Genomic DNA, 20,693 nt, shown 5'->3' on the forward strand with positions numbered 1-20,693 from the left:
AGTTAAAAGGTAACAGTTAAGTGTTCGCTCTGTAATTGTAAAAGAGTTTGCTCTGAAACTGTAAATCTCCACAGACAGGAGCAAAGCATTACCAAGTGTGAAATACTAGTTTTCCACAGGCAGGGTTATCTTTGTTATCTGCTGCCCAACAAAAGAAGGCCCATAGACACCAGATGAACTACTATGGAACATCAGAGGACAAAAGACTTTGATTGCTCCCCAAACACCCATGAAGAGGAGACATGCATAAGGACTCTGGGGGAAGGGAATAAAAAATCTTGATGCTGCTTAGACTCTGAGGGGCAAGGATTACTAAACAAAAGCAAAAGATCCCTAGCACTTAGCCTGGGTTAGCCCCAAAGGACTTATAGAACTTGCTTATTATAGACGCTTCTACCACCTTTTGGAACCTAAGCCTGTGACTCATTTGTGTGTGTATGTTTATCTGCTTTAACTTTGTAAATAACTCTCATATCTTTATCTTAGTTAATAAATCGTTAGATAATTTGTTATAGGATTGGCTACAAGAGTTGTCTCTTTGGTGTGAGATCTAAGGTGAAATTGACCTAGGGTAAATGACTGGCCCTTTGGGACTGGAAGTAACCTGAATATTGTGATTTTTGGTGTCAGAGACCATCTATCACAAAGATGAGCTTGCCTAGGTGGCAAGGTAAACTGGAGAATCCAAGGGGACTATCTGTGATTCCATGTTAAGGCTGTTATAATGCTTGAGGAATTCACAGTTGATGCTTGGTTGGTGAAATCTAAGTTTAGAATATTCAACCAGTTTGGGGTTTGTGTTCTGATTTGTAACAGTCTGCCCTGAGATGGGTACTCACGTGCTTGAGCCACTCCAGACAGCTTGACACTCTGCACCTATGGTATGGATTAAAAAAAAAAAAAAAAGGTAGGGGGGCATCACATGGTTCACATGTGACCCATACTAAAAAGGTGTTTCAAAATAAATTTGGCTCTCATATATATGCATTACTTCCAATAACTTCAGAGGGAGTTGATCTAAGCACTTTCAGTATAACTTCCCCCCTTTCTTCATGCTTGAACTATCATTTTCAGTATTATGATACTGATCGTAGCGTGCTAGGAATGGTGCTGCCCACACCCAGAGAAAGATATAGTGGCCAATCCTCAGCTAATGTAAATGATTGAAGTCAAAGACCCTAAGACAGTTTACATTAGCTGAGGATCTGCCTCATATTCTATCCTAAGGAGCTTGCAACCTAAGGCCCTGATCCTGCAAGAGCTTAGTCAGTTGCTTAAACTTTTCACTTTCCAAGTTACATTTCTTTATTTGGGTTGTTGTCAGTTTTCTCACATTTGTTTCACCTCCTGGGTGTCCTGGGCAGACAGTGACTTCTATATGAAAACATCACTCAAGTGCTTTTTGTTCTGTGGTGGAAGCAAATGATGTTGTATATGGAAAGTGTGAATAAACTACATTCTACCAACTTTAGGAAACATTATTTTCTTTTTCTATTAAGAGCATCAAAAAATGTATTGTTGCTTTATAGTTGAGTGATTTGTTTTTGCTCCATTTCACCCACAGAAATGTCAGTGTCTGTTTTGTACACTGCAGGGGAAAAAGTGAGTGCACGTGTGTGTGCGCTCTCTCTCAGAAATATATATATTTCTGCTTTTCACAAAACAGTAGAAGATAGCTTCTGGCTAGTCTTCAGTTATGAAGAGCATGTAATTACATGGCCATTGTTTGAAGGTCATATTAAAGCTCATTTTCATGAGAGACACATCAGCAATACCTCCAACTGTAAGCTCTATAAAGTAACCACACTGAGTATCACTTTACTGAGCATAGCTAATTAGATGAGGGAAACTTCCAGTGCAGTCTCAGAAAACAAATTAATTGTTCAACTCTCATTGCCATCACTGGGAGACAAATCTTCACTACCTGATGTCACTTACTTATTACTAAGCTCTCTTGCAGGAATTCTTCTCAACTTTGAGATCCAGCACTGTCATCTTTGATTACTGTTGTAGTGTGGCTTTAAGAGAATTAATAGAAACTCCAGGGTGTGGGAGCAGATAGTGGGAGGAGGCCATTGGTTAGATTGACTGGCGTTAAAATGCTCTGTATATATGTTAACATTGTATCTAATGAAGGCTGATGTTAATTTACTAGCAATTAGTTATTATGAAGACTAGTGGATTACTTGAATATAAAACAACACATGGTACCAGGAGTAAGTGTTTAAAAGAACAGGAAAAAAATGAGGTAAAAGTTACTCTGAAGTGAAAAACAAGTTTGAATGATCTAAAATGGATCGATTAAGAGTCCCACATTTCTAAAAATGTTAAGAAATGCTGCAGAAAATTTTTAAAAAGTTTAAACGAGACTTTGATTTGTTTTTGAGGGCATCAGGATTTACTCATAAGGAAGATGAATAAAAGATTACCATCTTTTTGAATATTGCTGATTCTGATGCAATTTCATTATGTAATTTGAGTGTAATGTTAGCAAATAGGCTGACTGAATTTGTCTTAAAAATTGAGGGATACTGCGTGTACCAAAAATAAATGAGACACTTTAAAGTTTTCAGTTTCACTCAAGAAATCAAATCGAGCAGAGACTTTTAAATAATTTTTAACAGATCTAACAATAAGACGTCAGACATGTAATTTTCAGAATCCATCCGAGTCAGATTGTGATGGATACAAAAGATAGCACAGTAAGAAAGAAGACTGTTAAAAGAGCCAGACCTAAATCTGGAAAAAGCAGTGAGAATTTGCTGGCAAAGGGCACACTCAACACTTAGTCTGACAACAATCTAGCTAAACAGTAAGATCTCCTATAAAAACTGGTGATGTGCTGGTCATGAATTGTGTGACGTATATACAGGTTAGGTATTAAAAAGTTAGATCTGTGTGCTGGACATATGTTAAAATATGTTTTGGAGGCAGTGAATAAACTAGCCTGCCTTAGACAAAGGAATGTGGATTTACCTGTTTGCCGTCTTAGATTGCAAGCAGAGGACAATGAAAGTACATATACATATAAGGTAGGCAAAGCTACTAAGTGGAGGAGGAAACAGCTGGGTGAGCACATTGAGGGTACACACCACAGTCTGAACCCCCAGGAGGTTTGCCTAGCTCTTGAGGCAAAGACAATGGATTTTGGGTAATATAAGGGGAGTAAAAGACAGCCCCCTCTGAAAAATGGATCCTCCTACCTGAAGGGTTGGAGATGCTGATGACTTCATGTAAGTGAGAAGGCCCTTCTGATAAAGATTGTAACTTTCTAAAATTAAGTCTTAGTCAAAAGAGTGTTTTATTTTGTTTTGTTGTAATCATTTTCCATTTCTGTTATCTCTGCTTAGTATCACTTACATCTCTCTTCTTTATTTATAAACGTATTCTTAGTTTTACTATTCACAATCTCAGTGTGTGTTTAAGATAGTGTGTGCTCATCAAGTCAGCAACCTGGTGTGTATGTGGTCTCTTTGGAGACAGCAAATGTAACCATTTATCTGAGTGTCCAGTAAGAGAGACTGGATAAAGCAGAGAGATGTCTCTGGGAACTCGGGATCTGAGGTTCACAGAATGTTACCTTGAAAACAAGGTCTAGATTGGCAGAGTCTTGTTGAGTTTATGAGGCAGACGGACTGGTGTGGCAGAGACCTGATGTAATCTACATGCTGAATATCTTTAAGAGATCTAGAGAGGAGAAGGGAGGGGGAGGAATGAGTTGTCTGGGTGACTTGCTAGGCAGATGCACAATTACCATTCCACATCCATAAGTCTCTGGACTGGTTGTGGCAGTTTTGGGCAGGCTCAACAGACTCCATTGAGGGCAAGGAATCATGGAAAGTGCTTTACAAGAGGACATGTGACCTCTGCGGGTTGGGAGAGGCTCAACCACAGGAGTAGAAGGCATTTTCCAGTATGTTAGTACTATTGTTAACTTTCTAACAAGAAAGCCATGGCAGTGTCAGTTACAGAAAGTGGAAATTGAGAGGGGAAAAATAATTTCTTTCATTTTAGTTATATACCATGAATGTTTGATTCAAGACAAATTGTTTTAATCAAAGTGTGTTAACCAGTATGGCTCACCAATGCTTTTCTTTCTGAATCCGATGATAGGGAAAGAGTCATCTATATTTTTCTGTTCTCAGTTTTGCATTTTTCTTGGAACAGGATTTTTCAGTTATATACTTAATACTGACTGGTTGGTTAATTACTTAGCTGACTAGCTAAAGGAATGATTCCCCAGTTGAGCAGAGGAGAAGAAAGTGGCTGTGTGAGTTCTGATTGGAGATTTCTGGAAGCAAGAGAAGGAAAGATATTACTGCAGTGCTTTGGTCATCAACTCTGTATAGTCTGCTGAGTCAAAAGACTCTAACTGAAATTCAGGTGAACGCAATCTCAGCTTTTGAAACTCTGAGTTACTTCTCACTGCGTTTCTGTGCAGGTTGACCTGTTTAGAATTAATTTGTTCCTTTTTTTATATTTATGTATAATTAAGATAATGTATGTGGATTATGAAATACCATTGTTATTTAGCACAAATTAAGCTGTTTATTTATTATAATGTTTTTATCAGTATAAAATTCTATAAAGTTGGTACTTAAGAATTAATTTCATTCCTCTTGTTCTTTTTGGGCTTTATTGTGTGGAGGTTTACCTAATGCAATCCTTGCAAAACCTGAACGACTGAATTGTGGGTCTCCATGTGCTTTTTATAGGAAAGTGTGTTGAAGAACTAGGAGAGGTGCAGTGAAGTAAACTCTAGCCCACCCAAAGGTTACACTGACACCTCTAAACTCCAGCAAAAGTCTCCCTTGCCTGAGACAGAGAGGTAACATAGTGGTTTATGGTATTGGGTGTCCTGAGCAGAGCATCACAACTACTTCTGGGATGTCACTTTGATTTATTGTCTCACACAATTTTTAGCTTATTCTAAAGCTTTTTCTTTTAAATGAATGCTATTGTTAAGGTTATGTTCAGGTTCATTTTAATATGGCCTCACATGCTCAGAACTGTCTGAAAAATTATCCATTTTTGCTGACATTTTCCATGCATCCCAAAATTGATGTGTTTTCATATTATGTAAGGGTAAAGAAAAACACCATGTTCTGCTGTGGAAAACATATAAAGGCTCCCCTCCCCTGCCCACCCCCTTGTGCATGCATATAAGTCAAATGGCTTTACTTCCTGAGGACTAGTCTCCAGGTTAATTTGCAAAACCAGTTAACAATTAAAGTAGATATAAGTGATTGATAATTACCTATGCACAGTCTGAAATATCTCTTAAATTGATTGGACCCAGTCCTGTACTGTGATCCATTCAGACAGACTACTGCATCTGAACAGAGACCCCTTGAAGTCTATAAGAAATCACATGGGTAGAACACGGCTGCTACTCTGAAACCTATGGGTAGAACAGTCCACCCAAATGGATCACAATGTGGGCTCAAAGCCCCTGCTACTGTTTATATGGACCAGAGCAGATCCTGTTTCCAGTAAAATCAATGGATGTTATGTTATGATATTGATTTGATTGTGAGCATTATTAAGCCTAATAACAATGTTTAGTTAATAAAAACACTGTCATTTAAGCAACACAGGAGTATCTATTAAAGCCTGTATTTACCAACAGTTCCCACATAGTGGTATATAAGTTACAGTAGTTGTTTCTGGTTAGCTTCCTGAAGATGAACTCTGCTGTCTCAGATGTCTAACACTGAGTGGTAACTGTTGGTAAGTACTGAGGATGAAATTTTGGCCCAGTTGCAATAAATAAGTGTTCTGCTATTTACTTCTGTAAGGAGAGTTAGGATGAGCTCTACCCTGACATCTGGTGGTGAATTATGGTGAGTGTGGAAAAGAACTTCAGGGGCTGATCTTGTTTGCATAGGCACACCCACCGCGCCTAGCATGAGCCTGCGGCAGCCCAAAATGGTCACTTTGGCAGCTGTGGGATTCCCAGTTTCTCTGTTATTGGGGCAAAAGGAATAAAGTGTTGTTACCCTGATAATGTGAATCAAGGACAATGAAACTGTTTTATGACAGAGTCTCACCATCACCTAAGTAGCACTTGCTAGACAAGGGACATGGGTTCCAAAACCTAGTGAATGGAGAGAGGTTGGGGACAGGTATATGTACCTGATGGTATGGGCCCCTTTTGAGGGTCTGGAACACCAACTGCACTACCCCCTCTCTCCACTGTTGAATAGCAGAGCTAATTTTGCTTCCATTAGGAGTCTGTCTAGAGGTTGCTGAGCTGAATTCATTTTGGGCTAATGGTGCACCAGCACTGGGACTCCCTTACTACAAGCTGAAATCACTAAAAGAGCTAAAATTGCTGAGCTGAGCTCACTGAGTGCTGTGTTAACTAGCGGGGGAGGCTGAAGATATATTGCTGGCAGAGTGGAGCAGTTTGTGGAACGGTTGGAGCAGCAAGCAGAGCGGAGCTGTTTGCGGGGGCAGCTGGAGTGGTTCATGGGACGGCTGACAGAGCGGAGCAGTTTGTGGGACGGCTGGACCGGTTCATGGGACGGCTGAAGGAGCGAAGCAGCTGGTAGAGCGGAGCCATTTGTGGTGAAGGCTGCAGCAGAACTCCATGGAGTGGTGGGGCAGTCGGCCTCGGACCACGTAAGGTGCCCCCTAACACTCCGTGTGCCCCCCCCCATTTCCGCCCAGGCTGAGGGGGTGGGGGTAAAACTGCAGATAAACTTTTAAACTCTGGGGTGGCACTGACCAGGGACAGAGACTTTTTGGTTGTTGGACTTTGGGGTGATTGGACTTAAGACCCTGAGGGGAAAAGGACACTGCCAAATTTACTTGGAGGTGGGTCTTTTGCTCATGGTTTGTGTTATGAATCCTGTTTGTGGTGTTTCCCCAACATAATGCCATATTGTTTCCCTCCTTTATTAAAAGGCTTTTGCTAAACTCAGACTTCGTGCTTGCGAGAGGGGAAGTATTGCCTCCTAGAGGCGCCCAGGGGGTGGTATGTAATTGTCCCAGGTCACTGGGTAGGGGCTCAAGCCGGTTTTGCATTGCGTTATTGAAACAGAACCCCAAGATACTGAACCCGGCCCTTGTTGCTGCCAACACAGAGGGGCAGAAGGGTTACACTTCAATAAAGCCAGGATTTCCCCTTGACTTTTTAATGGTCGTGTGACAGGGTTGGGACTCACCACCTGGTGCCTCCTACTGGTTGTCTTGGGAATTAGCTCTGTCCAGTGGAGCGCCCCCTCCTGGTGGTGTCCCATCTGTTGTCTCGCCCTCAGTTGGCGTGTCCGGACCCACGTTGCTCCCAAGCTTGCGGCGTCCTCTTCGAGCCACCGCCTTCCGGCAGTGCCCCTTAGTCCATCCTTGCCCCCTTCCCATGGGGGTGATCAGCAGTTTCTATGTCCAGCCACACCCTTTGAGTCTAAACCCTTCTTGTCAGGGATCTGGCGGTTCTATGATGGCCGCTCCCTACGGCCGATGACTGGGTGTACTGCAAGGGGGAAAGAGGGGGGACCCGGGCCCGCCCACTACTCTGGGTCCCCACTCAGGGACCTTCTAGTGGCAGCCGTCCTGCCCTCCTCTCCCTCCGTCTGTCTGTCTGTCCATGTCCCTGGGCTGTTTCCCCTTTGGCCTGTCGGAGAAAAACTGAGTTCTCACTATTTTGTTAGGTACAGCAAGTCAGATGTTTTATTAACTCTCACATGTGCAGAGGGAGAGCTGAACAGGTCTCTCTCTGGTAACTAATTACAGCAAGCATTTATACCTTTCATTACAAAAATAATGAGAGACAGCAGCATTTTTGTTTATACATAGGCCATCTTGATATCTCATTTCCTCAGTTGTTTTGACTCTTGCCAACATACAATTATTTTCTATACCTTATCTACCCAAGGTCTTCTACACTTTATCTATGCTGAGGTCATCATAACTTCTTACACAGCTCTTTCTCACCCGCCTCACACAATCCTCGCTTCTACAAATCTCGCGTTATCAGGGTTACAGTTAGCCTGACTCTTGCTAACAAACGTCATGCATTACAGTTCCCTTCTGTCAGTTCTTTTCTCTGCTTCCACAGGCCCCTCGCACCAGCTAGGCCCTTCCCTTCAGGGCCTGCAGCCCGACAGACTCCGGGCTGGAGTTACCCTCTGCTCCCCAGGGCCTACCCAGCACTGTGCTGTCCTGGGTGCTAATCTCCCAGCCTGGAGACAGACCTTCCCCTGTCAAAGGCCTGGGACAGACTGCCTGCTGCTCTCCTGAGCAGCCTTCTTATAGGGCTGAGCTTGGCCCTGATTGGCTCCCTATAAGGCCTTCCCTGATTGGCTCCCTGTCTGTGCAGGCCCACTGGCCTGCTGCAGCCCAAATTCAGGGAGTGGGACAGCCGCCCCACTACAGGTGGCCACGGTATTCACTGTAGAATTCCATAGGTGCATAGATATTCGACTCTGTAGCTGTGGAAGTACACAGTTAAACCAGTGGAGAGAGAGAGCTATTTTCCCTGCTTTTTCCTAGATTAGACAAACAGACCTCTCCACCCCATAGAAATTAAACTCTGAACTTTAATTGTTGCATTTACTGAATTTTGTGTTTACGGTTACATTATATTGTATTTAGGGACAGATTCTCCCCTGCATCAAGGCAGCTGTATGTGACTGCCAAACTGCTCTAATGCTAGCTTACCTTAAAGATCCTCTGGTCATGTGGAGTTAGTGTAGCAGCTCCTGTGTTGGTGCAATGGGCAGAAATGTCCACCACTAGACCCTTTCCCCAAGTTATACTGAGCAATCCTCAGGTACAGCCAAGGATCAGGGACACTGTTACAGCTACATTCTCTTTTTGATATTTAACATAAAATCCCAAGCATGAACCCAAATGAGAATTCTCCTGTCCTTCTGCAATGATTTTATTTTTCTAAGTTGCTTTAACCAAGGTTGTTATACATTCAGAATGTTCAGACTCTGGTTCCTATGCATTCAGATTGCTAAAGAGAGAGACCTCCATCTCTGTGGTCTATAGGAGTAATGATTTCTCTAGTGGCACAAAAGGCACTTTTAGAGAGAGAGACTAAGCTACGTGTAATTGCTGCTAGAATAAGACTGTACATAGAGCCACACTTGGTCACCCACACTATCTTTGGAATTAGGATATGATTTGTTAATTTGCAGCCTTATGTATTTAGCTTGTTGTGTCCAAGAGAGGAGATCTATGTAGAAAACAACAAAACTGATAACAGCATTTTCAGGTTAGAATGGATCCTTTCAGACATTGACATGTCTTTGCCATCCATTAAAATATATCTCTTGTTCTGTAAGCTAAACATCAGAAAAATGAGAGCAAGTAGTGATGCAAACATAATTAAAAAAAAAGAAGTCCTAAATATAGTCTGTCTTGATTTCTGCAATCAGATATTGTTACTGCACCCCTCCCTTCCACCCCATTCCAAGCGCTTTGCTTAAGACATAAGTGAGATCATGAAAGTAGAATAACAAATAGGTATTTTAATAAATGGAAACAAATGAGCTTTTCCTTACCAAAGAATTACTGAAAATCAGCCCTTCCTCTGAAGCTAATCCCCCAACAGATAAGGCTTTGAATCTCTCCTCCCTACACGCACGCAGATGGGTTGCAATAGAAAGATGACAAATGAGTTGTGTTTGGCTGGATTAATGGGTATTATCATGTTAATGGATGTTTATGGTACGGTTTGGGAGAATCACATGGTTGTGCAAAAGTGTTGGTCTTCACAGTAGCTGAAGCTTGTGTGTATGTATGTATGTATTGTTAACTAACCTTTTATGTGTAATATGTTTTTGGTCTCCCTAGTAAGTCACAGCTAAACTGGCTATGGAGGTACTATCCGCATGCTTAAGATCTTTTATGTGTTTTATCTTTTGACATGCAAAAAAAGTGGTTCAGACTTGTCCTTCCACTGTTTTTGTGAATGCAGCCGCCTCATAATCCTGAATCTACTTTGTTGCAATCACTTTTGAAATCTGACATATTGATCAAGAGTTTAGCCTTAGTAACTACTGCACATACATCAATTCTTGTTGATGATGTCAGGTCAGATTTGAAGGCAAGATGATCCTACGGCCAACTGGGATAACTCCTGCCACTTGCATGTGTTGATGCTGGTAACCTCTTCTGGTAACAGAGGTTTATGTTGCATAACTAAGACACCAGGATTTTGTGATAACTGGGACAGGACTTGAGATAAGGTCATCACCAAAGGGAACAGGGGAAGCAAAGTCTGATCAATGAATTAAAAGTCCTCAAATATTTAAATTCACACACAAATTAATATGCTTTTGTTCCAGATTTTGAAAGATTTCTTGTTGAAGGTATTTAACTATATTTGAGTATTTGGTGTGAAGAGGGAAGGAGATAGCGATATTTGCTTATAATACCTTCTTTTTCTGTTGCAGTGCACGGCTTGTTAATTTCCTTCTCACCTTCAGCATTATTTCTGCAGACTTTATCCTAAGTTGACAGACTTTTTATGTTGCCTATATATAACCAAACACATTCATCAGGTTTTTCTGTGTGAACTACTAAACATCTAAATGTTCATTTATATGTGAAAATATAAGATTTGTATGCCCTGTTTAGAGTAGTTGTATGCACACAAACAGAAGTCTGGTTTTGGAAATTTGGCTGATAATCTTTCTCTAAAAGGGGCACAAATTTAAAAGGTGGAATTCTACAGTGGATCTCCGAAGGGAAATAGAAGCCCCTGTCAACATGTACATATAAAATTTTATTGAACGAGGCACTATAAAAATTATTAGAGAGGGCAATTATACCTTGGCATGGTGATGTACTGGATGAACAAATAGCTCTCTTCCATCTCTAATTTGTATGATTCTGTGCTTTTCTAGAATTTGAGATTTCAGATTCTCTTACCAGAATAGTGTACTTTTAGATTATGTACTGGAAAAGCCTAAGAGATCTGAAATCATTACTGGAGGGTAATGATGTATTGAAACAGATCTCACCGTTTATTTGGTATTCCTCCACTACACAATATAAAATAATTCCTTCATGTCTTTTCTTTCCTTAAAAATTCACCATGCGTATGTGGACCTCACAGATGCAGTTTAATTGAAAGTAATGTCAAAAACACTGTTTTGATCTATTTCCTTTCTTTGACATCCTCTGTTTTTTGCAATGTGTTGCATCTGTGCGACTCTCCTCTGTTCAGAAATTCATCTGGAAATTTACATATTTTAAAGGCTTCATGCTCTGTAATACAGCTGAGTATAATAGTGCAAGCTACACAGAAATTGAGGTGTGAAAGAGAAATTTCTCAATTTCAGTCCTTAACTGAAATATAAAAACAATTCTTCACCATCTGGGAATTGCTGTACAAGCCTTTCTTCCAAATAGGCTTGGTAGAGGGACAAAGTTTGTATGATCCTACAACAGATAGTCTGTGTTTTTTTTTTTTTTTTAATGTTTTGTTTGTATGTACATTCATTAATTTACAGTGCTATCATAGAAGTGCGCAGAATGTTTCATACATACTGAAATATATTACATTCAAGGCAACCTCTAATTTTGCAGAAATCCAATAAATTACATCTTATTCTACAGGGTGATAAAGTCTGTCTGTTAAAATGTAATTAATGGGCCTAATACAGGAAAGTGCTGAATGCCTTGAAAAGCTATTGAAACCATTCAGAACTGAAGGTGTTCAGCATCTCACAGAACTATCTGAGAACGAGAAGGAAAGACAAAAGGAAAGGAAAATGAAATAAGCTAGACTTTCATAAAGCTGCTCCTACTTTTGTAAACAAATGTCATGAAGAGTGATCTTTGAAAGAGGTTGTTAGCTGCACATAGCTTTTCTCCAAATGAATTATGAACCCACCTACAGCTAAGGATGAACAGAATCTAAGAGCAGTGTACTTGGCCTTGTTTCATTCTCTCACATAAACATAGGGCCAATTCTACAAGCACTATGCTGAATGCTATGACCTGCAAACATCTTTCAGATTATATTGTTGTTTATCTTTTGGAATAAATCGACATAGGCAGCATCTAGGCTTTTCAGCTTTCATTGATGTCTTCTGCTTTTATCATCAGAACCCTGCCGTTGCCAGTTACCAAAGCAGAGGAGGGGGAGAAGAGGGAGGGTCACTAGCTGTAAAACTTTAAATTAGGCAAATATAGCACCTCTGACAATACCTGGTTCATACAATCCAGAGGCAGGGATTATATAAAGAGTTGGAATAAGTCCCATATACATGAAGAATAGGATGCATACCTATGATAGCAAATCCTGAGTTAAAAGCATTTAGGCCATTTGCAAACTTTGATTAGATGTACAGAGAGAAAGAGAGCATCTGTATCCTGTTAAGCTTTTGTTTGACTTGTACTCTTGCAAATGGAACTCTTAAAAGGGTTAAAATGCTTTATTTAACCCACCACTGCTAGTTAGTACTACAGCTTCTGTTTGTGGCAGTGGAACTCAGCACCAGTTTTTAGGCCCTGATTCAGCAGTTCATCCCTATTTATCAAAGTACTTAAGCATATGCCTTTAGGATTGACTCAGGCCATATATGAGCTAACATTGGGCTGGTTAACAATAAGAACAAGGAGTAATAGTCTCAAGTTGCAGTGGGGGAGGTTTAGGTTGGATATTAGAAAAAACTTTTTCACTAGGATGGTGGTGAAACACTGGAATGGGTTACCTAGGGACGTGGTGGAATCTCCTTCCGTAGAGGTTTTTAAGGTCAGGCTTGACAAAGCCCTGGCTGGGATGATTTAGTTGGGGATTGGTCCTGCTTTGAGCAGGGGGTTGGACTAGATGACCTCCTGAGGTTCCTTCCAACCCTGATATTCTATGATTCTATGAGAAGGAGGTGGTCCAGTGGTTAGAGCTCCAGCCTAGGACTCCAGAGGTCCACATTCAATTCCTGGCTTCACCAGACTTCCTATGTGACCTTGGGCAAGTTACTTAGTTTCTCTGTGCTTCAGTTCAACATCTGTGAAACAGGGATAATAGCACTTACCTCACAGGTTTATGGTGAGGATAAACACACTCTGTGATGAGACGTCATCTAAGGGGGGAGGGATAGCTCAGTGGTTTGAGCATTGGCCTGCTAAACCCAGGGTTGTGAGATCAATCCTTGAGGGGGCCATTTAGGGAGCTGGGGCAAAATCAGTACTTGGTTCTGCTAGTGAAGGCAGGGGGCTGGACTCAATGACCTTTGGTCCCTTCCAGTTCTAGGAGATGGGATATCTCCATTTAAAAAAAAAAAAAGTACCTTGCATAATAGATCAAACCTCTAGTGTCTTAATGAAAGGTCTGAAACTGGAGCAATTTCTTTGTGGAAATAGAAGCTGAACCACTTCAGAGCATTATTTTTGTCCAATTCCCTATTCCTTTCTCCTTTTCTGATGGTCGGAATGGCAACATTTTATCTCCACCTATGAGCTGTGTAAACAGCTCCCTCGGTGGATCATTCACTAAGCCTGCTGTGTCACAGTGTCAGCATCAGTTCAGCCTAGCAACTGAATGCTTTTTCTTTCAGCAGGGATCTTACTCTTTCTTTTACTCCCCTAACCTGTGATCTCTCTTGTCTGCTCCTGAACTAAGCTCTCCTAGTTACAACACACCTGTTATTGATTCACCACTGGCCACACTGAACTTCTATAGAAATTACTGTGCTAAAAGTATAGCAATGAATGTAGTGCCTTTCTCTGTATGGTATTTATAGAGATTGTTTTAAAGGCTCATCAGTTTGGATTCCTCACCCCATTATGGTTCAGAAATTAGCATGGAACTAGTAGGGGTTCATTCAGAAGACCTGTGAGATTCACACATGTCTGACAAATCAAAAATGGTTTTGTTAGCAGGAGTACCATTGGCAACAAGGCAGTTCTATTAGAAGAATAGTTATTGTTATAAACTTGTTTACCTTATTTATGAGCCAGCAATTTTCAGCCCAGCAAGCATTACGATCAGTATGAATGGCATCGTGCAAATGTATTCAAATGTATAATTGCTTCACTGCTTTTTGGAGTAGATTTTCATGTATTATCAAATGAACACCTCAGGGAGATGCCAATGACAACCTATGATGTTTTATATTATTTTTTGACAAAAATGGTTTTTAAAAATGTTGGTATGAATCCTTGAGGGCTTTTTTCTATCTTTTCTGTAATATACTGTTTTCCCTCATATACTGGCTATTCCCACTCTTTTTTGGGGCACTTTGGTTTGAATGCTATTGGATACTGTCAGTCCTTCTAGTGTGGACCATTCATTCTCTGGTAGGTACTGTTCAAGGTTCTGAGACTTCAGTACCAACCACTCCCTATAGCCCTTGTGAGAGAAACTGTGTCTGTGTGAGTGAGTGGGAGAGAGAAAGAAAGAAATTAATGGAGATATCCCATCTCCTAGAACTGTAAGGGACCTTGAAAGGTCATTGAGTCCAGCCCCCTGGCTTCACTAGCAGGACCAAGTACTGATTTTGCCCCAGATCCCCAAGTGGCCCCCTCAAGGATTGAACTCACAACGCTGGGTTTAGCAGGCCAATGCTCAAACCACTGAGCTATCCCTCCCCCCAAAAGAGAGAGAGAGAGAGAGAGCTCTGCTTTCAGAGGTGATACTTTTTTCAGTATTTTATGATGTTTGGAAATAGTAGAAATCTTTTATAACAACATCTTATCACAGTTTCATCCAAAGGAAGTTTAGATGTTGTCACAATAATATACTTTGTCATGGATTTATTATTAAACTGTCTGAGTAATGGAGTTAAATGGCACTATAACAGTTGAACTCTAACAAAGTTCTAATGCACGATTGTAAAATTTAAACGCAAAGTGAATTTCTCTGATGACAGACTGGTATTACCTGCAAACTTCCAATGACAAATCAGGTGACTGAATGCAAAAAATATAATTTAACAGCATTTGTTATGTGTACAGCTTTATTATTATCTTGTATTTATAATACAGACATAATGTAAAACTGATATATAGCTGATCATGTAATGACAAGTGGGACATTGAATCTTGTTTAGTAGGTGTCTGTCCTCTTGTCTTATTTGGGAATATATAGTTTAACAAGATACTTGCCATCATTTTCTTAACAGGGATACTAAACAGAACAATTCTGCATAAAAGCTTCATATCAGCTTCTTTCATGCTTTTTCTTTTCAGAAGGCTGCCTTAGGGTTTAAGCAATTTAGTTGTCTGACCCGCATCCTTTCTCTGCAGTCTGCAGTTCTTTTGTTTAACATTAGTATGTGGGCAAACAGCATTCAGAGCTGTGCAGAGCTTATCAGTCTGTGTTCAGTCGACCAGAACCCCATTCTATGTATCTAAGAGGGGCCACATTTAATGCTTCACAGTAGGAGCATCTGCAGTTTCCAAAAATGACTTGTTTATCTGATAAACTCTGTCCTTGCACTGACACATAGTGGATCTTCAATATCATGCACTCCAGTATGAAAACTGTACAAAGCAGGGTACGCACAATGCATAATAAGCGAACTTTATGCATAAAGTGTAGTGACGTACATACCCTGTAATACCACACAGAATTTCACTGAATATATGTATTAATTACAGTACATAGTAATACACCCTGGGAAACTTCTGCATTATCACTTGAAAAATATTACTCTTTCCCACAGTATTTGAAACATCCAAGTAAAGTAGTAAGTGTTCCTTATTTACATATTTTCTTTACAATTAAAAGTAACATTAAGGGGGCTAACTCTTGACACCTAAGGCGGGAGATTCAAAGCAAAGCCTGAAATGGAGCCAAAGCATGGCTCCGTCTAGGTCCAGCAGCTCCTAAGAGATGCAGTATATCACATGTTATACTGTTCTGTTCTGAGGCCTCTGCAATACTTAGATGCAGTGATAAGAATACACTACAACAATTCAAGGAAATCTTTTCTCTGTCACAGTGATGTTTTGAAGGAGATGAGTCAGCTCTTTGGGTATTTACAATCACTAAATTAAAATTATTTAAAGTGTTGATAATTGTCAATTTTGCATATGCAATAACTGTTTCTAAATATGAATATCCATTTCAGATATTGTGGTGATGAGTTACGTAGAAAAAAACAATAAATATATGTTGACACTATAAGTAGATGTCAGATGGTCAGAAGAGGCAGATTAGGGTTAGGTTAGTGTCTAGAGTTTTATTCAATGGCACTGAAATTTTGTGAGCTGTTTTCAGGAGAAAGCAGCTGACCTCCTAAAACTTCCACCATCTTGAATGATGAAACTCTCATGAGATCAGCTGCCTTGCAATATTTCTGCCCTCTTGGACTGGACTGAAATCTTTGGAGCATAACATTTAGCTATTCTTGTGAGGTTTTGTCTTCAACAGAACCAGAAAATATACCCCTTTCTTTTTGGATGGGACCTGGAACCAAAACTATAGGTGGATATGTTAGGAGCCAGAGGTTTGAATTCAAACCTTCTCCCCCTCCCTGAAATTCAAAGAAAGTTCAGATTCAGAAAGTCAGCTTTGGCCCATCTCTAATGTTAATAGTTCTATTGTATTAAATTGATATGAACACATGGTAATGGCCCAGTCTGATCCAATTAATTTTATTCTCTCAATAATTAAGACTTTCAGTATAAAAATGATAATAATATTGAACATCCCCAGATGCATTTTCTGCACATATAATGACATTGCTGGAACTTCACTCCAGAAACAGAGACTTGCACCAGAGTAGGAGGCACTTGTTTTCTATCTGTCCTCACAGTGTTGTACACTGGCTGGCCAACTATTCATGGGGAAATTGTAACTGTTAATGATGGTTAAAAGGAAGTTCTCCATTAAATGTCATTCCAGGATGAAGACCATTTACATTATATTATTTTGAATAAGGTCCATATTTTCCCCCTTCCTTTATTCCCCCACTTCTTCCTCTCCCACCCAAAGGAGAATATCCACTAGATCCCTGACAGCATCTTCTGATTACTCGCTGTTTTCTTGACACTAAATCTACTGTCATATTCCTTGCATGGGCTGCAGAGTTTGGCCTTTTCACCCTGCTGTTTTGGTTGGCTTTAGATGCAAAGAGAAGAATATGAAAAGGAGAGGGGGAGGGAGGGAAGTTGGGACTGCTGAAGCTAAAAAAAAAAAAAGGCAAATGTTTTTAGCGCCTTCATCTAGACATGTGTCCCCTCACTCTGTGACATGGCTGCTCCAATGTTGCCATGGTGAGGATTTCTAATCATCCCTACACATGACAGGCTCCTATTTGTCTGCACTCCCTTGGGTGTAAATTTCCAGGCTTAAAAAAAAAAATCCATGTGAGCGTATCATCCGCCGTGCAGATGTTTCACTGCTTTAGAATATCAGGCAGCTGCTTGTGCCACCGTCGACAGCTAATTGGAGACTGCATCGCAGGAACAGAGGCGTAATTATGGCATAAATACACATCCTCTGGTGCATCATTGTATCTCTATTAACAGAAAATTTTAAACAGTGTTCAGAGTGTAATTAGTGTAGTTGATAAAGTTGTAAAACATGTAAATAAGGGAAATAGCAGGTACGTGGCCAATCCACTACCCAGCACTAGGGGATGCAGATTATTGCCTATTTAGAAATAATTAGCAAAGCTGCATTAGCAAAGCCTGTGTCCAACAGAAGCAATGCAAACATTTATTCTAGTAACAGCTCTTTCTGTGCTAGCCATGAAAATCTACTAATATTGGTAATTTAGCCTTCATTACCAGAGGATAAAGCATGAAAAGAGCTCAGACATGAAATATGACAAGTAATATTAATTTTTATTCCAGAGGAAAGGATGCTTTCTTGAGTTGCATGCTGATTTCTCGGCAGGGTCTCAGCAGCTAGTGCAGAGGAGGCAGTGGGTAGCTGGTAGTTGAGAATTCAGGATATGGAGCTGGCTCCCTGCTGGAGGTATACCCTGGAGTAGCTATGACAGTGGCTGATGAGGCATGCTGTGGTTAGTGCCCAGCCAAACCTTGGGTCACAGTTCAAAACAAGCACCGAGGCATTAAACTTCTCTCCTTATAGACCTGTGCTGAATTTTGCATCCTCGCTCTTTTCCACCTCCAGATGATTTGCAAAATCACTTTTTTTCTTTCTTTAAGCTGCCCTCCCCGATGTGTCTGATAACAACAGCTGTGCTGGACAAGTTGAGATCTGAAGAGGTGTATGTTCTGTTGCACTTCAGTTGTGTCTTGTGCCTTGGAAATGGTGGCTTCATCCTGTACCATATATATTTTAGATTATGTTCATAAAGGACATTACACTGTGACCATTAATATATCTGCCAACATGTTGTTTGCTGTACAAATGCATTTCCTAATGAAGGAAAATGTCACTAGCACCTGAGATATAAATCAGGTCTACATACAGGAGGATCAGAGATGCTGAATGTTCAGGAAAGAGAGGAGTGTGTGTGTGTGTGCAACATACCTCATTGTTTATTTTTTTTCCACTTTGAGACACAGAAATTGAATGAATTAAAACTCCAGCTTACGGTGTCAGCTAAGTTCTGCTGCACCCTTAATAAGTGTGTGTGTGTGTGTGTGTGTGTGTGTGTGTGTGAGAGAGAGAGAGAGAGAGAAAGAGAGAGAGAACGCGAGAAACAAGAGAATTCTGCTTGACAAGTGCCAGTATTTTAAAAAGAAGTCTAAAAAGGATGCTATCTCTGGCTCAGGCAAATACATTTCCCCACTTAGCTAAGCACTTTCAAAATTCAATGCTACAGCTCTCACCACAGACTTTATAAAATCCTGCCAAACATGGGTTGAATTTCATGTAATACAACATGGGGTTTTATTTTTCAAAAAGCTAGAGATGAAGAGGAGCTGGACATGCTATGATGCAAAGTATTAAAATGTAAAATAAGCGTTAGTGCAATAGCAGGGGGGAAAGCCTTTTACAAGTTCAAAGGGTACATTGTGTGTATTCTGTCATCAGTGACTCAATGAAAATAGTGCAAATACTGAAGATATTTATTTAAGTGGCTTTTTTCCACACTTTGGTGGAGGTTTAGTGTCCATCCCACCCCACCCCACCCCCTTTAGATTAAAGCCAGCATTGGAAAGCTGAGCTCATTCAGGCTTTTGCCTGCATTACAGCCAAAACCACACAAAAGCTCAGACAATGCCCCCTTAATCTGTTCTAATATGAACATTTCATTTCAGCTCTAGCGTGCCCATTTATATAGTATTCATCTATATTTTCTGTCCTAAAGAGCTCGGCATATGGATGGATGCATATACATTTTATGCACAATATGTATATTTTTAAATGTTGCTATGTATGTAGATATAATGTGCTTGTGTGTGTATATATATTACCATGGGCAGGAGTTCCAGTAGCACTAGCATTACTGTACTCCTATTGAAGTCAATAGGAGTGTTACCACAGACTTTAACAGGAGAAGAGAGAGGCCAGCACTGAGTGCTTTTGATAATCCCACTATTGTGTGTGTGTGTGTGTGTGTGTGTGTGTGTGTGTGTGTGTGTGTGTGTGTGTGTGTGTATGCACGCTAGATAAAGTATTTATGTACCTTTCCATATATAAGATCTTACCTTGTACTTATACAGGGGTGTGAGCGCGCACACACACATACCAGTTTTATCATTAATCTGATGTTTGTCTTAAATATGCCTTCTCGGAAAAGGGCTATAACTTGTAATCACAGAAGGTGGTTTGGGTATACATTGTCCTGAGTCGGCACCCTGGGTAGCTTTCAGAATTCTCCTGGTCATTGTCCATCCATTAGAAAAGGCGGCGGGGGAGAGATGCTACTTTATATCAGGAGCAGTCCCCGCCTCCCCCTTCTCAAATTACAGAGATAAAGTGTGTGTTGTTCGCAATCGTGAATGATTTACAATATTGCAGACAGATCAGGAGGATTGTCTGTTTGGAGGTTGTGTGTGTGGAATGGTATTTGGGGGAGAGGAGAGGTAAATTGTGAATTTTAGGAGGTTACCAGTAGCTCATTGTTGGGGAGTCAGGGTCTCTGCTCATCTCTTAGTACAGAAAATGATCTGATGGGCCAATGCGTAGTCGGAAGCCATCTAAATGGCCTTTTAAGATTTTAAAACGTGAATATATTTTTTATATCATGCAAAGATGAATGTCTGTGACCCTTGCAAATGGGTCAGATGTTTCCCAAATAGTTGTTTCAATCTCTAAACAAAAAAAATCAGTTTCACAAAATCAGTTTAGGAAGACTTTTATTTATTTAGATTCCATTTAGACAGGGCTGAATTTGGCCAGATCCAATAAAATCAGTGGAGGTTACTGCCTGTTGAAATGGGCCAGTATGAAAAATGAATCCCTAACATCCACGGTATTTATCCTTGCAGGGATCAGTAGGAGCTCTTTTCCCTTCAGAGCATCTCCTATATGATCACCTCTCTTCAACTGAGCCCTGATGGTCTTTTATCAAACTCAGATGCTCATTATTCAAGTAGCGGAAATAGGTCTATTATTCTAACTTTAGCTCATCATGGGTAGCCTGGGCTCAGACTCCCCTTAAAATGGGCCAACAATACTCTGACAGTGCCCCACCGATCCAAAACACTTCCTTGGTTAATCCCCACTCCTTATTTTGGGGTGGTGGGGAAGAAGCAATCATTATGTCCACAGTGGCAGGCCTACCTAAGTCAGGGTAGGCCCAATGGGCACAGACTCTGACAGGCAAACACTGAGAGAAATATCCTATTCATCCCCACAAAGGGAG

Source organism: Chrysemys picta, chromosome 3 (genome assembly GCF_011386835.1).
Source record: "Chrysemys picta bellii isolate R12L10 chromosome 3, ASM1138683v2, whole genome shotgun sequence".
Classification (NCBI taxonomy): domain Eukaryota; kingdom Metazoa; phylum Chordata; order Testudines; family Emydidae; genus Chrysemys; species Chrysemys picta.